Source organism: Notechis scutatus, chromosome 3, assembly GCF_049901735.1.
Source record: "Notechis scutatus isolate UNSWTSFEM ecotype Mainland chromosome 3, rNotScu1.2, whole genome shotgun sequence".
Taxonomy (NCBI): Eukaryota; Metazoa; Chordata; class Lepidosauria; order Squamata; family Elapidae; genus Notechis; species Notechis scutatus.
The window spans coordinates 45,183,828-45,198,619 of NC_142011.1; the positions used below are offsets into that span (position 1 = coordinate 45,183,828).

At 41.0% G+C, this 14,792-nt stretch overlaps 1 protein-coding gene across 6 annotated transcripts in view; it reads right to left on the minus strand.

The window, feature by feature from the left end:
- The window catches only part of SRGAP2 (SLIT-ROBO Rho GTPase activating protein 2), a 230,962-nt gene that overhangs the window by 213,148 nt on the left and 3,022 nt on the right, over positions 1 to 14,792 (minus strand). The gene's annotated exons all lie outside the window — the stretch shown is intronic.

Genomic DNA, 14,792 nt, shown 5'->3' on the forward strand with positions numbered 1-14,792 from the left:
AAAACTATCCAGTGAGGGTGAAAGATACAGAGATCAGAGCGAACTGTGAGGGCAACCAACTCTGAGTCACCAAGAATGCCACTTTCAGGGTAAGAATGTGCAGACTAGCCTGGCGAAGAGGCTCAAACGGAGCCTTTGTAAGGGACTGAAAAACCCAAGCAGATCCCAAGTAGGGAATCTATGAACCACTGGAAGCCAAAGGTTGGCTGCCCCTCTGAGAAACCTATGGACTGTAGGATGCCGAGTTAGGGATTCCATTTTGCCACAAGCCAACACTGAAGAGAAAGCTGCCACCTGGCGGCGAAGGCTATTGGGGGACAGGCCTCTATCCAGACCTGCCTGTCTGGAAATTCCAATACATTTGCCACCGAGGCCTGTAAAGGTAGAATGTTAGCTTTGGAACACCAACTAGAAAAAGCTTGCCATGTAGCATCATAAATACAGATGGTCGAGGGTCTCCTGGAGGCCTGAATGGTCCTGATAACTTTGTTAGAGAGATGGGTGCATTTTAGTACACCCCACTCAATCGCCAAACTGTCAGAAGTAGCCACTGGGGTTCTGGATGACACAGGGACCCGTGGAGGAAAAAGACATCCTCTTCAGGAATCCGCCATGGCTGGGCGACTGAAAGACCCATCAACTCAGCAAACCAAGGGTGCCTAGGCCAATAATGAGCCACTAATACCACTTCACTTTTTTCTATCAAAATCTTTTGAACCACAGCCACTAGCAAAGGCAATGGAGGGAAAGCGTACAACAAACCTGGAGGCCAATACAGCGCAAAGTGTTGTCCCCTCCACCCCAGGGGTGGCAAATCTAGTGAAGAATCTGGGCAACTGGGTGTTGAGAGGAGTGGCAAACAAATCGAGTGCCAAACCTCTGAGTAATCTGAGAAAAGAGCGAAGGGTGCAGGCTCCATTTAGTGTGGTCTATGGTAGCCTGACTGAGCCAATCTGCCTGCACATTATCCGAGCCAGAGATATGTTCAGCTCGGATGGATAGAAGGTGTCGCTCCGCCCATCTGTCCAAAGCCTTCGCTTCTGTCATGAGGGATTTGGACCTGGTGCCCCCCCCCCCCCCATCTATTAATGTGGGCTTTGGTGGCTACATTGTCAGTCATGACAAGAACATGCGTGCAGAGACCAGATGAGAAAATTTTCCAAGGGCCAACCAAACCGCCCTTAGCTCCAACCAATTAATGTTATGAACATGTTCCTCAGCAGACCATGGCCTTGGGCCATGTGGGAATCTAGATGAGCTCCCCAACCCGATAAGGAAGCATCAGTCATGAGGATGAGCCTGTCCTCCACCCTGAAGGACTGGCCTATAGAAATGGCACTGGACAGCCACCAATGAAAGGAAAGCAAGACTTGCTTGGGTAACCTCACCTTCATTAAAGAATGACTCTTACCAGTCTTCTGATAAGGCAATAAAAACCATTGAAGGGACCTAGCGTGAAGCCTGGCCCAGGTAACAATACCAATACAAGGAATCATCTTACCCAATAGTTGGGAGAGATGAGCCAGAGGAATAGAATCCATACTACAAAAACTCTTGGATAACCCCTGCAGGCTGTCCCGCCTTTCCTGAGAAAGGAAAACCTGACACACTCCCACGTCAATGATGGCCCCCAAATGAAGTAGACAAGATGACAGAGTAAATTGGCTCTTTTTAATATTGATAGAGAAACCCAGATCCTGCAGCACTGAGATAGTGGCTTGCAAGTCCCTTTGAGCCCTTTGAAAAGAAGAGGACAGTATCAAAATGTCATCTAAATAACATAACAGACGCACTGGAAAGGAACGAAGATGCACTGCTAGGGGAGCCAAAACTTTGGTGAAAACTCTAGGAGTGGAAGATAAACCAAAGGGGAAAGCTCTATATTGACAGTGCTGACCCTGATAACAAAACCTTAAGAACTCCCTATGGGAAACACAGATGGGAATGTGTAAGTAAGCTTCTGTCAAATCAATGGACATGAGGAAGTCCCCCTGCCTAATGCCCTCCAGAATGGCCTGGAGAAAATGCATTTTAAAACGCCTGTGAAGAATAAACTTATTGAGTCATTTCAGGTCAAGAATTGTTCTCCACCTCACCACCCGAGGCCTTGGGGATAACGAATATTCTGGAGTAAAACCCCATCCCCTGTTGATCCAGAGGGACCTTTTGGGTGGTTTTGAGTTCCAGCAGGTGCTGGATAGCTGACTCCATGAGCCTTCTTCTCCCTGAATCCCTAGACATAGAGCAGGAGATGAAAAACTTCAGAGAAGTGGAGTAGAACTCAAGAGAAAGACCCAATCTCATAGTGTTTAACACCCAGGCGTCAGAAGTAATCTCTCCCCATTTGTCGGCAAACCACGCTAAACGACCTCCAATGGAGAAAGAATGAGCAATGCTAGCGTTGGCGATGGTATGGGTGACTTCCTCCTCCTCAAAAGGGCCGTTTGGCGTGTCTGCTCTTGCCTGAACGATCTGGAGGAGGCTCAGGATGCTGCCTTGGCTGGGCACTGGAAGCTGGAACTGGATTTCTCCCTGAAGGAGGGATGCCTAAAGTAAGGAGCAGGCCGATGTTCAGTCTCTTGACCACAGATGGAAGCACCTTCCTCTTCTCTTTGGTCTCGATCAGAATGGTTCCAAGGCTTCCCCAAAGAGCTTATCTCCTTGAACTGGAGTAGAGGCCAGTTTCCACTTCCTTCTTCCATCAGCCTGCCAATTGCATAACCAGCACATGCGCCTGGCTGCCACCAAAGAAGCAATAGCTTTGGTGGCAAACCTGGCCCTATGGAGGGTGGCATCAGCCATGAATTCTGTTTCCGCCACAATTTTATTGATGTCCTGATGGGCCGGATATCTGTAGTTGGGATCCTGTCCTGCAACTGTTTAAGCCATTTCAGTGATATTCTAGTGAAGAACGAAGCTGCAGTAGAAGCTTTAACTGCCCAGGCATCCGCCTGGTGGGACCTTTGAAGCGATTGCTCAATCCACTTTTCCTTCGCCTGGAGGACAGCATCTGGATCAGAAGGGGCTGAAGAAGTGGAGGCCAAAGCTGCCACCAGCACATCCACCGAGGGCACCTGAAGGGTCTTGGTGAGTTCAGGGCCAACACTGAAGAACCCGTGGTCAGAAGACAGGAGATTAGGCCCTGATGCAGGTGACTCCAGCTGTTTCGAATGACCTTCAGAAAAAGCCTGGGAGATGGAACCACTTCCTTCCTCACCTCCGGTTCGTCAAAAAGGACATCTGACTCCACCAGAGGCTGGGCATCTGCTTCTTCATCATCTGCATCCCTCAGGTTGGCCGTGTTTCTCGCTTTGTACAGCAAGGGAGAGAACAAGGCATGCTTAAAACAACCTGTGAACACTGGAATCTCATGGGAAGGCCCTTCATCTTCCAACATATCAGATTCCCTCTTATCAGGTTCACCAACCAGGGTTTGCTTAGCAGCGCCTGCAGGAGCGTAGGCCAAAGCCAAAACAGAAACTGGTTCCTGAACCAGGGAACCAATTTCTGAAAGAATAGCCTCTCGAACCCGGGATCTTCTCTCTGAACTTTCAGTAGCTGTAGAAGAATGTCAGGCAAATCTCTGCATACCTTCAGAGATACCTTCCTGATGGTCTTGTCAATCAAGAGCTGCAGATTGACCGGGGCATCTAGATCAGAAGGCTCAGCAGGTCTTTGTCCTGCGCAGTAGGGGTAAAGGAGGCTTCCACTCCAAGCCTACTGTACACACGCTCCTGCCAAGGTACAGCGCTGAATCCACCATAGGGATCACCTTGATGACTTTCCTCCTCCAAGGGAGGAGGGGAAGCTTCTCTTCCGGCTGTATCTGGAGACCAAGTTTGGACAATGGCCTGGAGGAAAGCCTAGGTTCCTGATCCTGAAGATCCCCCTCACTGAGATGCAAAGCAGGAGAAGACTCTTTTTCTGGAGATCTTGTAGAGGTCTGTTATACCTTGGCAATATGCTTCTCTAAGGCCTGATGGCACCTGGAAGCATCCCTCTCCTCCGCTTTAGAGGCCTTTTTTGCAGGCTGCTTTCCTTTGTTACTTGAAGCAGCAGGAGCTGCCCTGTGAGATTTAGCTGCTCTAGATGCTCTGGTGTCCCTAGGAGCTTCAGCCATTTTGAAAGCAGAGTGGCCTCTTCTAGACACAAGTCCTATACAAGGAGGAGAAATACACGAAGGGATTTATATGAACTTCAGGGAAATCTTCCTTCCAAACCCCCAACTCCAACAACCACTCTTCTTCAGCCCTATGCAATCTTCAGTAGGATGTTTTAATACTTCCTACTGAGATTCATACCCTCCTGGGCCTAATAGGGCTATCCAATATAGACCAGGCCCAACCTGGAGTCTGGGCGCCCTGGTCTACTTTGGGACAGGGAAACCAAGCCCCCACTGGGATGAAATTAGAATAGAAGTGCCTACCCTTTGGTGTCTTGGCCAGCAACGACGAGAGAGTGGTTGGAGGAAGAGTGGCCAGCAAGGTGGAGGAGTGGTTGGAGGAGCAGGCCTAGCCTCTTCAAAATGGCCACTTCCGGCCCAGGAACTCTTCAAAATGGCCACCCAGCCACAAGATGCTCCAAAATGGCTGCTTCGGGCCATAAGGCTGCCTGCTTCACCAGGGAAACCTGAGGACTCCCTGACCTTTAGCTGCTCCCTTGAAGTCAGGGATAGCTCCTGAAAAGGCTGCTCGAAGCGCAGCTTCCTTCTTCGCCACGGACGCTTTGAAATGGCCCCGCGGCTCTGTTAGAGAGGGCTGAGGTCCCTACCCTCAAAAATGGCCATCAGGTCATCTGACGGCCTCCTCTTCGCTACGTAGGGCTGCAAATGGCCCCGCGGCCCTCTGCAGACTGCTCCAGACCACCGGAGCCGCTCTCAGCTGTTGCACGGCTCTGAAAACCAACTGGGAAGTGGAGCCGCATGGATTCAAAGAGAGGCTTTTTCCAGGCTTTTTTTCTCTTTCTCTTTTGCAAGGCTGCCTTTGGGGAAAAACTTCTAAAGGCAGGAGAGGCAGTAACTTGCATCCTTCCTGGCTGAGGACTGAGCAAAAGATTGCAGGAGCTACCCAGAGTGGGTGGAGCTAGGCTAATAAGCCTTTTAGACAGACTCAGTCCAAGTAGCTAGGATAAGAGCAACACCCACTCCTGACCTGTTGCAGCCTTACAAGGGAGAATCTGACATACTCTTTGGAAGCTAGCACATTCAACAAAGAATCATGTAAGAGTATTTCCAAGGCCTTTGTAAACATCCATTTTCACTAGGACAAAGTCCTGCCACAATGTAAAACTAACTTACTTATTAAGATACACAGGGGACATTTGAAAAAACTCATTAAAATTATTTTAGAAGCTTAACATTCAATTTATAAATTCTATTTTACTGACACAAAGGGACCTACATCAGCATATGCTTTGATACCTCTACTGGCAATCATCAGACACTGTAGCAGATTGCTGGGAGAACAGAAAAAGACAAAGAAATAATTTGCTAATGAAACTTGTAAACTGCAGGACACAGAACAGGATTCGAACATGGCATGCACTGTACCTGTAGGTTTGGAACAGATAGAGCCTGAATAGCATGATCATATAACTAATGCTATCATCAAGTGTTTCTAAAGCTCTCTATATGTAAGGTTCCCAATGACAAAGTTGAGAAAAAAAGAGTGAGTGAGGGAGGGAAAGCATCTTTTCTTAGACCACAATAGAGCTATCTGGGATAGAGCATCAATTCAAGCCCACTTTTTCACCCATATGTAGATGCTGTTTACTTGGTTCTGACAAAGCATTTTGAGCAAAGCCATCCTTTATGGCCAAGTGATATGTGAGAACATGGCCCCTATCACTTATTCAACAAACTATTTTTAAAGGAATCTGACTTAGCATCCTGATGAAATGACAGGATATCTATGGTTCATAAATTGGGAAGGGAAGATCAGGCACAGAAACAGTTACCTAGCAGGAAAATATGCTAACATTTGTATTTCCAATGCAAAAAAAAAGTGTTAACATTTTAAAGTTTTGTTGACTTTCTTTATGACTCTGAGCATTACTACAGAAGTACAAAAGCAGTCAAGTCCATAGGTAAGATCTTCAATTTCAGGGTTTTGTGCTTTCTACATTGACCAACTTATCAATGTAAAAACAAAGAAATAAGAAAAAGTATATGGAAACCTGGGTTCTGGTTTCCCTCATAATCCAAATGGACCTGCAGAACAGGCACTGAGCCCAGGGAATGAAGTCACAGCAGACCTAATAAATCAATGAAATCTGAAATCACTGCTCCTGAAAGCATCAGCTCAAGCCTCCATGAATCATAGATTGTCCCAATTGGAGGACTTTTGTTTTCCTAAGGAAAGCACTATTTTCATGCTGGGTCTCTTGGCTAAGCTTCTGCTTGTCTTAGTGGTGGTCTAACTTCAAGATGGATGCTCCATTGTAAAGACGTTCCTCAACAAACTGTGAGGCACCATTTTCATGAGCCTTATGACTGACTTATAAAAGCATGTCCTTCAGGGGTGGGATTCAAAAATCCCAACAACCAGTTCTCTGCCCAGTTGCTGGGTGGGTGTGACCATGATGGGCATGGCCTACCGGAACTTCCAGGAGGGGCGTTTTTTGCCTTACCCAGAGTCCAGAGGCTTCCCTCAGGCCTCTGGGAGGGCGAAAATGGTCTCCCCCAGGTTCCAGAGTCCTCCAGAAGCCAGAAACAGGCCAGTTTCCAGACTTCTGGGTGGGCCGTTTTTTCACCCTCCCAGAGCTTTCGCGTGGACCCTGCACTTACCTGTATCCAAAATGGGCTGCGTGGAAACTCCTGGGAGGAGAGGGCTGGGTGGGGCCAGCCGGTCGGTTCACCTACCAGTTTGGTGAACCAGATGTATATTTAATATCCGGTTCATCCGAACCAGCCCAAACCAGCTGAATCCCACCCCTGATGTCCTCACAAAAAGCACTATGTCCACATACACACATATTTTTACAATCAATTATAGGAGTAGATCTTATACATTTTTTCTTTCCTTATATGTTGCTTATCGCCTAAGTTACTATCAAGCACAGAGATGAATCCCTCTAATATGTTCCTGAAGATATCCACATATTTTTCTCTTCAGGTAGACATCTGCTTAAGAAATAACACTTTGAAAGCCATTTTACCAAGATAAAACAGATCCGATTCAAGTATTCTTATCTAGACATACCATATGGAAACATACAGGTGATACAACATTATGGTATCAGAGTTTTCAGAAGTCTTTTAAACACAACATCATTTTACACTGAGCTTCTGAAAAGTGCAAAAGGAAGATCCTTTGCATTAAAAGAAAAATACTAATTGCTTAGAATGATAAAGAACAATGTAATGGTAGATACATGGTATGGAATGAAAGGAATGGCTAGGTAAAAGATATTTTTCAGCTGCTCTAACATCCTTCTGATGCATTGCAACTTCAGACCTCAGTAAGTTATTAAAAGCCAATTGCACCTCCTAATATCATAGATGCCTAATTCCTGCAGGTTACACCTAAGATTGTTTTAGGAGTTAAGTGACTGTGAAGTGAATGGTTTGCAGCTATTAACATGAGTAAGCATGGAAGGATAGATTAAAAGGGCAGAGTGGAATGAAGAATAACACAAGGCACTTGGGACATAACAAGTAATTTTACTTAATCAAGCCTTTTGGAATGAGATTTAATTTTAAAAGTTTTCAGATGTAAAATCATTTGCAGGCAAAAGTTGCCAAAATGTACCTTATAGAATGACACAGACTGAACATTGTGGAAGAGTCAGATCATCTTACATTAGAAAAATCCCATTAATTTAACACAATAAGCACAATAACCATTAACTAGCTGAAACTTATCACTTAAACTAAATAACTAGCAAATAAACTAAATGTGCCCTTAATCACAACATGTCCTTATTTTAAAAATTCAAAAAATAAACATGTTTTTTTCTGAACATGAAATCAAATCTTTGATTTCTAAATAGCTTTAGTTCAGTTCGGATATTTTAAAACTGAACATTGGGAAGCCTTCAATCAATATTTAACATAACTTTATAAAGCAATCATTGTATTTTATATCCATCCAAGAAATCATTTTTACCTGATGTTTTAATGCTTTCAAATTTGATTAAAAGCTAGTGATTAAACCATATTTCTAAACTTCTCAGAAGAATCATTACAAAAATTATATCTGACAAAAAACTCAGGTCTGTTCAAATATAACTTGAACAAAATAGCAGCCTGGAAACCTAATCTTCAAAGGAGATACAGTTCTTGACATGTTGAGATAAATTCAGTAGTTCTTGTACCCCAAGGTCTTCATTCTTGTTATATGTAGAATTATATAAACTGCCTCTTACTCCCATAAGTAAACAATCACACAGCATTTTGTACCTGTGCTGTTTTGGACTTTATTGTAGTAATGTATGTACACACACTTGGTATTCAAACAGCATTCAAAAGAGATGTTTTGTCCTCAGTTAACATTTTTATTGAGCTATAAGATAAAGTGAGATACAAAATATAAAAGAAAATAGGAAAACAAGAGGGAGGAAGGGAGGGGAAGAAAAGAGAGGAAGGATTAAGAGAAAGAAAAAGAAGCATTGACTTCCAACTCTGTTGCAATGAAATAAGGCATTAACATCAAATCACAACTTTTTGTTTTTTCATAATAATATAAACTAGCCATTTCTATAAAGATCTATCAGTCTAATCATTAAACCCAAAATCAAAGTTTCATTCTTTTCCACTTCAAGCACAAAGTTCAGAAGTGCTCTCCATGTGGAAACAAAAGCATTTATATGCTTTTCTTTAATCAAAATAGTCATTTCAGCCAACTCCATCAGCTTCTGCAACCATTTGTCCATGGTAGAAATCAAAGTGTCCTTCCATTTTTGTACATACAATAGTCCTGCTGTTGTCAACATATATAGTAACAAAGTTCCAAATTTTTTCTCCAAGTCTTCTAAAAGAGATGTTTTGGAAAGTATATTAGTATGAATAAGATTGTTTTTCAAATTAATAAAGCAGCTGTATTATGAAGAGCTGCAAGCTTGCTACAAAAGCTGTCCCCGACTCTTTCTGTACATGCATGCATGTAGAACTACTTAATTTTGTTTTGCTTTCTTCCCAATGAAACTAAGGAGCCACATATGCACATTCATGCAGAGACAGTAATAGAAAGTTTCAAAGCAGCCATATGGGCGTTACAACAGTTGCAGCTGCTGTAGTAATGCAAAGAGGAATGCTTCATAGATGCCAACAGGCCAACACACATCTTTAGCATATTTTAAACAGACATAGCATGCACATGTGTGTTTGCATGCATTCTACATGCAAATTGCATCCATTTTCCCTTGATTGCCCTTCTAAATCCCAAAATAAGTAAGGTATGTTTCCTCAGAGAGCTGATACAAATTCATCACATTATCGTCATCATTGTTAATGCTACCTACAATTTCCTCAAACCCATACTGGCCCATATAAGTACATGTTAATAAAATATGTCAAACAGGGAGTTGTCTCTACACCCATACCAATCTTCCCAACAAAGTTTTAATTTGTAAGCAAGTTGGAATGGATGAGATGGTTTATTATGCACAATTTCTTCCCACTTCCTGTGTATTAATTTGGTCTGCCCTGTCTCATGCAAATGACAAGATGTACCATTTCAAATTGAAAATGCTTTCTTCTCATAGCTTTATCGGAAACCATTATTTAATGAAAAAGTAAATCTAAATAATCCCTACAATTTCAGTTATGATGAGGGTGCATTTAATATGTGTGTGTGTGTGTGTGTGTATGTATGTATGTATATGTTTTCTGAGGTTTTCGTGGGTATCTGTATGTGGATCTTTGGTTATTCGGGTTTTCTCCCGTGTAAAATTGGAAGTAAAATTGAAAACCTGAATAACCAAAGATAGATAGATAGATAGATAGATAGATAGATAGATAGATAAACATTCCACAAGAATGGGAAGCAGGAAAAAAAAGCTCCAAAATTAATATCATCTTTAAATCCAATGTACAGTATCTAGATTTAAGCTTTGAATGAGCAGAGCCAGCTTAAGCCAATACAAGCAGCGTCTTCCATAGCCATTCATAGCAAGAATGCAGTTTGGCATAAATTAGCTTAGTGGTATATAAGAAACAGAGCACCCCTTTCAGTTAAAGTGTACAACTTGTGTTATTGGAAACTCCATATGGAAATCTCTACTAATGAAGGTTCCTTAGGCTTTCCACAATGCCCAATAGTAACTAATAGCAACTATCACTCCCATTTATACTCCCCCCGAGGATTTTGAGAATTTCAATTCTTCAACATTTTTCTCCTTTTAATCTGCCATGCATTTTAATTGCTATCATTCAAGATCACTGAACTGAAGACATGCTTTCTAGGAGTGCAGATATAGAGAGAGGATTTCAAAGCAATTACTTTCACATTTTAGTGATAAATGGGTTCATACTAGCTTGCATATCACAAAAATAATTGTAACCATATACAGAGAAAATGGATGGTTCTTTCAATGTTCTCATACATCCTCTTCATTCTTACTTCTCTTATTTCTGAAGCTTACAGCTTTCCAGCAGGAGAGAACCTGTGGGGTTTTTTCTCTCACCTGATCAGTGTTAAGTTACATTGTTAACCTATATATAGCTACTGACTTGTTTATTCTAATTCATACATTGTTTCCATCTTTTGTAAAGAGAAGCATTTTTTCAAAAGAAAACATTAAAAGTTGAGGGATCATTCAGGGAATTTACAGTTAGGTATCACTTCAGAAACCTTTATTGCTAAGCTATTACGTATGGCATGTAATCACTTCTCTGAGATATTCACACATCACAGAGAATAGTGGTTTTGTCTACTAATTAAGTGTTGTTTTTTTAAGTGTTTAGGTCTGAAAGATTGAAGCAACTAATTTTTTGAGTACAAATAGTCCTGACTTACAACCACAACTGAGCCCCAAATTTATGTTGCTAAGCAAGACATTTGTTAAGTAAATTTTGCCCCATTTTATGACCTTTCTTGACACAGTTGTTAAGTGAATTTGGCTTCCCCATTGGCTTTGTTTGTCAGAAGGTCACAAAAGGGGATCACATGACTTTGGGATACTGTAACTCATAAATATGAATCTGTTGCCAAGCATCTGAATTTTTATCACGTGACTATGAGGATGCTACAATGGTTGTAAGTGTGAAAACGGTCATAAGTCTTTTTTTCAGTTACTAAATGAACTGTTGTAAGTTGGGAATAGCTGTGTACTCTTATTTTCTGAAAAAGTATAGTTATAAAATAATAAACAGAAACTGGATGGAGCGGATAAAGCTGTTCTGTCTGTGCCACCAATCAGAAGAATTAAAAATCAAGGATCTATCAACAATTAAATGATTAATAGTTCATTGAGCTTTCAAAGAGGCAGGGCGTCTTCTTTCCAGCTAAGTAACTACAAGCAGAAATCCCTCACTTGGGAAAAGACCTTCCCAAAAGCTTAAGCTACGCCAACTCTCAATTAAGTACTGCCAATAAAGGGACCAATAAAACAGAATATTTTCTTTTTTCCCTAATGCCCACACAGAATATCTACTAAGTTACAGTACCAGTAACAGAGTTGGAAAAGACCTTGGAGGTCATCTAGTCCAACCCCCTGTACTATTTCTCATAAATGGCTGTCCAGTCTCTTCTTAAAAGCCTCTAGTGATGGAACACCCACAACTTCCAAAGGCAATTTGCTCCAATGGTTATTTGTTCTCACTGTTAATTCTAAGTTTGACATGCAGATTATAACTTTTGGACACTGAAATAAGAAAATTGGGATTACTGATATTTAGCAGTACTCTTAACTTCACCCAGGAAGCAATACCAAGGAAAGCGCCTTTTTAAAAATTAGTTTCTTTTACCCTTTATTTCACTGGTATTGACTTAATAAACTCATTCCATGCAAAGAGTGAGATGGAATCAGAGCCAAAAGTGGGTGGCATATAGCAGGAAAAGATCAAATCATTGTACCAGAATTAAACTCTTGCCAAGTCTTTTGAAATCAATAGATTTCACTAGATTTCACAATAGATTGCACTTAGACATGTATAGTATTTCACAATGGTTCACAGCCCTCTCTAAGAGGTTTAAAGAGTCAGCATATTGCCCCCAACAATCTGGGACCTCATTTTATCAAACTTGGAAAGATGGAAAGCAGAGTCAACTTTGAGCTGGTCAGAATTGAACTCCTGGCTCTGAGCAGTGAGTTAGCCTGCAATACTGCATTCTAATCACTTGCCACCATGGCTCTTGTGATACAATTTTGATAGAAACATATGGATCAAAAACCACAAGGTGCCCACTTTGATGGAAGCATAGAAGATAAGAAAATGGAAAACCAGAAGTAGCATAAGGATCTGTTTAATTCAAGAGCCAAGGTTTCTGGAAGACCAATCCTACATAGTTCCACACATCAGCACTTAACACAATTTGGCATTCTTAACTTCTTTGCAACCTTGATATGCAGGTTAAATACCCACATCCATATCTGGCTATGGGATCAGATAGTTATGGTAAAAATCACTTTGTTGAAGGAAAGAACTAAGAAGATCTAACATTATTCTTCAGGTGGATGCCACTTATATCTAAAAGCACCAATGAAGAATATAATAGAATAAAAGATACCAGTGAAACAAGTAAGAATACAACAGAAAATTCTGCTAGCTCTGCATAGGATGCTTCTTTTGATGTTGCTACTCTGATGCAAAGAAGCTTTACAGTAATGAAAAAAGGAGTAGAAAAATGTATAAATAATAAATATGCTACAGGAACTAATTAAGAATGTGCTACCATTTCGCTTTCATATATCCAATGAATGGGACAGGGGGGAGAATTGAGTATTCAAAATATCTGCACCTGTCATTCAAGAATGTGAAACTTGGCAACATTCCCAGAATCAAACGAAGTTGAAAACAAACTTTCTAGGATTCTCTGGTTATTATCTCCTTGAGGTCAATTAAAAGTTACGGCACTATTTTATTTAAAAACTCAATAACTAATTAAAGCCATTTATATTAATATTTTTTTTAAAAAAACTTTAATTTAGCAACCTTTCAATTGTATTGAAATTATAAATTCAAAAAACTTCTGTCACAATTATCCATAAGAATTTTGAAAATCATAGTTTCAGTGTATTGGGAAAGTGCCCCAAACTTTAATCAAATATTCCTTTTAATATCAAATAGAATCTGAGTCTCATAGGCTTGTAGAAAGAGAATAGCTAACCATATTACTATTATATCAAATTTCAACTTCTATTCTCCACCATCCTACCATTCACCAGAGGTTTTACTGTACCTAATCTTGAGTTCTGCATACTGTACGATCATAGACAATCATGGACTCCATGCAGTGAATGGAATAATAACAAATAACAGTTCCCCCAACACCACCTAATTTGTTTTCCACAAACCTGGAAAATCTTGTCTCCGATGCACATAGCTGGAATTTGCATCATGACCACAAAGAACACAACTGATATGGAAGCAGACATAGTCAAGCTGGATAAAATGCACACCAGTGTTTTTTGGGGAAATACCTACAAGAATGCAAAAGTTTTTAAAGCATCCAAAAATATTCTATTTCATTAATCTGGCTCCAAGGACAAAATTTGTCCTGTTCTTCGTGAATAAGTTAGATTTTTTGCAACAAACCACAGAGTTCCATTTCTGACTCTGCTGAATCAATCATGCCTCCATTTAGAATGGTGGCTATAACATTTAAGCAGTCACTGCGAACATGACAAATGCCTTTTGCATTGTTTCAAAAGCTGGAGGAGGGAACCCTCCCTTCTGTATCCTGGAACAAAGGAAATCCAAGCGGCTTGTGCATTTATTTTGAAACTGCATTTTAGGACCACCTAAACACCTAACACAAACAGCAGTTCCCTGGATGGAGACCATGCTTTACTGAATTAGTGCCTCCTGATGGCCATTGGAATTCCAGCTTCTCGTGCTAGATCACCAATCAAAGGATTATATTAACATTAGAAGAAACAGAAGACGACAACAAAAATGTTTTGACTGCCTCAAACTGGGAATCCCAAATCAGTTTTTAAAATGCCATGTATGACCTAATCTTCATGACTTCCTTTTCAAAAATAAAAAGGAAAGGAAAATACCTTGCCTCTCCTATGTAATGCAGAAAATCAGAACATGAGAAAGAAGGTGATAATTCTGAATATATCAAATATCAATATTTATTTAAAAGACAACAGACCAAACCACAGAACTCATTTAGTTTACGATTACAGCCAAGTTTATTTCCCAGAAACTCAAAGCTACTCAGTTGCATCCTCTTACGTACACACAAAGAGTCTCATTCAAAGTTCCTGAATAAGCAGCATTTTGTCAGGCTGTATGGTTGCAGGTTTCACATATATGAAGTAATGCTGAAAACTTGCAGACACAAAAGGATTAGGGGAGCATTTCTTTAATGTGTCACATAAGACATGTGGTGATGTGAAGCCAAGCCCACTTGTTTAATGCCACCTAGATACTGTTGCATGAAGCTTGTCCATCAAGTTGTTGCAGCAAATGCAACACAACCTTTAATAGCCATCTTGCCAAAAAGAGCACAAAATTACTGAAACAGTTTATCATTATCCCTATGCAGTTTAAATTGAAGGGCATTGCAGCCAGCTGCCAAGGGTGTGTGCATACACAGCAGGCATTTATGAAGAGTGAAAGCCTTTTGGTGCATACAGCTGTAAAAAGCTCCTACAAGCTGAATCTATAATACTGCCAAACC